Raw genomic sequence first — 3,032 nt, 5'->3', positions numbered from 1 at the left:
CCCGGCGGGGGTAGGGGGTGCAGACCGCGAACCCCGAGACTCCTGCTGCACCCACCACCCCCAAGTCCCCCAGCCGTCTCGCGGGCGGCCGAACGTCGCCCGTTTAAGGGGCGGGCAGCAGCTCCACGTGCTTTCTGCTGAGTGACTGAACTACATAAACAGAGGCCGGGAAGGGGGCGGGGGAGGAGGGAGAGAACAGGCTTTGACCGATAGTAACCTCTGCGCTCGGTGCAGCCGAATCTATAAAAGGAACTAGTCTCGGCAAAAACCCCGTAATTCCGAGGGAGAGTGAGTGGGGCCGGGACCCGCAGAGCCGAGCCGACGCCTCTCTCCCGGGCTGCGGCAGCGCAGCGCAGGGCAGCGCAGCGCAGGGCAGGGCAGGGTGGGGGGCGCCGCGCGCCAACAGGGCCAGTTCTCAGGACGCTTTGCTTCTTGTTTTTTCTCCGGTTCTGTTTTCTCCCCTTCTCCGGAAGGCTTGTCAAGGGGTGGGAGAAAGAGACGCCAACACAAAAGTGGAAAACAGGTAAGAGCCTCTCCAGTGACTTACTTGGTCGTTATTGTTTTGTTTCGAGGCCAAGGAGGCTTCGGGAAGCGCTCGGTCTCGGGGCTTTGATCCGGAGCCCCACGTCCCCACCACTTGCAACTCGAATGGGACGGGACAGCATAAATGGGGAATGTCCTAGGACGAGCTCTGGGGACCCTAGGGCTCTGCACTGCTGCGCTCGGGGCTCGCCCGGCGGTGGAGACCGGGAGCATCTCTGGGCGTGGAGACCCGGGCGCAGTACCCCGGGCTCAGTGGGATCGGGGGTTCCCGGGCGTGCTGAGGGTCCTGCTGCCGGGTGGGGAGAGTTGCAGGTCTGGCACGGAGCGCGTCCCTTTGTTCGGAGGCGCCTGAGCCGGTTAGAAACCAACAGAGACAAATGCCAGCACTGAGTCCTCACTCGGTTCTTAAGGTGATCTGTTCTGACCTGGGGATCGGCTTCAAGCGCCCTGGGGCTGGAGCGGCGCGTCCTTGGTCCCCAAGAACTCGAGTTGGACGTGTCCCAGAGGATGTCCGTGGTGCAGGGGGTCCGTGGTGTTATTGCTTACTAGAGGCCTAGGGGCTTTGTTTGACCTGAGGAATGGGGGACGGGTCCGCCTACGGTCTCCGTGCGCTCACCGGAGCTGGTGTCCCTGGAGCAGAGCGGGCACGAGATTTTTTTTTTTTTTTTTTTTTTTTTTTTTTTGAGAAGGAGTTTTGCTCTGTTGCCCAGGCTGGAGTGCAGTGGCGCGATCTCTGCTCACTGCAACCTCCGCCTCCTGGGTTCAAGCGATTCTGCCTCAGCTTCCCAAGTAGCTGGGATTGCAGAAGCACGTCACCACGCCCAGCTAATTTTTGCATTTTTAGTAGAGACGGGGTTTCACCTTGTTGGCCAGGCTGGTCTCGAACTCCCCACGTCAGGTGATCTACCCGCCTCGGCCTCCCAAAGTGCGTGACCCACCGCTCCTGGCCGAGTTTTGTTTCTTTTAAAAACAAGACTTTGGAGCGCCAGCGGAAACCCGGAGGTGGGGTGCCCAATCCTCTCTCCCCCTAGTCCCCTGCCGTCCCATCTCCCTGACCCTTGCCGCTTGTCTCTCGGGGCAGCTTCACCCTGGGTGCAGATGGGGAAGCTGGGGCGAGGTGGTGCCGTGGAATGACCGCGAGTAACCCCGGCTGGCGGCGCAGAACTCCGAGCTCCGCGGCGTGGCTGGACTGGGCTCTGCTGTGAGGGTGGGGGTGCTGGGCGTGGGCTGCGGTGGCCCCCAGAGACTGGCCCGCAGCGCCTCCTGGCCGGGGAATCTAGGAATCGGCCGGCTCTGCTAGGTGTCTTTGCTCGCGGTTCTGACTGTGAATCTGGTAAAGACCGGTGGTTGCCGACGGGGAGGAACTAAGAGGGTTGAGGCAAAAGCCCATTTCGTTGTTTTTTTGTTAGCGTGTTTCTGAACTCCCAGGCCGCTGGTAAATCGGGAACGTTCTTGGGGCGGCGGATGGTGCCAGGGTTGTGTGTAAGTGCCTCTTTATGTATATTTTTATCAGAAAGAAGAAAAGAAATAAGATTAAAATTAAGAAAATAAACAAAGGAAGATAAAAGTTGTCTAGCACTAGCAGCAGTTGGCCTGCCTGTGCAGCATTGATACTATTAGCTTTTAAAATCCGACTTTTCAATGGCACCCCGAGAAGGGAACGGGTAGTATCATATCATAGTGGTTAAATTTCATTAAAAAAAAAAAACAAAACTTTTTTGGTACTGAAATCAGCAAGCCACTTTCCCTCCATTGCCCAATTCCTGCTTTCCACAAAGAGAACCTGACAAAAATTTCCCCCAAGTTCAACATTGGAATTTTCTTGATTTTTTTTTTTTTTTTTTACAGCTGTAGCTTAGAACCAGACCTAAATGTTGACCTTCTTTTCAAACAAAACTGAACTGAAAAAGTCCTTAATTTTTCATCTCCTCTTTTATTTCAGTCTATTCTTCTCATACCTACCACAAAAATAATGAAGGCTTTCTGTTGAGAAACTTTATCTTTCTGTTGAGAAAATCATTCTCTTGAGAAACTTTCTCCTAAACCAGAGAAAGTATGGAAACATGTAGAGGTTCCTAAGTAGAACCTCTACAGATATTATAATATTTTTCAAATACAGGTTCCATTGTCAGCCTGTTTCCCAAGTGCTTCCACAAACCATTAAAATAATTAATGCTAGGGAATTTTAGGAGAACATGGATACACAGTATGTGCTTAGAACCAACAGTAGAATCAGAAGGACCAGGGAAGAGGGTTTTCACCTGTCATGATGACTACGAGCCGTTTAAGGGAATAGAATTGCTACTGTTGGCAGAACAGTTTAGGAGTCTGTATTTGAGCAACCACATAGTGTTCCAGAATGACATATCTGACTGTAACCTGCACATCTGTGGTACGTTGTTTCCCCTGCAGATAAGCATTTGAAATCTCAACCCTCGTCCATCTGCCTTTCTTTCTTTTTTTTTTTTTTGAGACGGAGTTTCGCTCTT

At 52.9% G+C, this 3,032-nt stretch overlaps 1 protein-coding gene across 2 annotated transcripts in view; it reads left to right on the top strand.

Annotated features, from left to right (window-relative positions):
* Positions 1-200: 200 nt before the first annotated feature.
* ABCA1 (ATP binding cassette subfamily A member 1) overlaps positions 201-3,032 on the top strand; it is a 154,951-nt gene continuing 152,119 nt past the window's right edge. Inside the window, exon 1 of one of the 2 annotated variants that reach the window (XM_032240240.1) lies at positions 201-523. The gene's annotated coding sequence lies outside the window, so the exon portion shown is untranslated. The remainder of the gene's footprint in view (positions 524-3,032) is intronic. The other variant, XM_032240242.1, reaches the window with a different exon arrangement.

Source organism: Sapajus apella, unplaced genomic scaffold (genome assembly GCF_009761245.1).
Source record: "Sapajus apella isolate SASKATOON/1434 unplaced genomic scaffold, GSC_monkey_1.0 scaffold46, whole genome shotgun sequence".
Lineage (NCBI taxonomy): Eukaryota > Metazoa > Chordata > Mammalia > Primates > Cebidae > Sapajus > Sapajus apella.
Note: the sequence above shows the minus strand (reverse complement) of the source record. Positions and strands in the feature narration are given on the sequence as shown.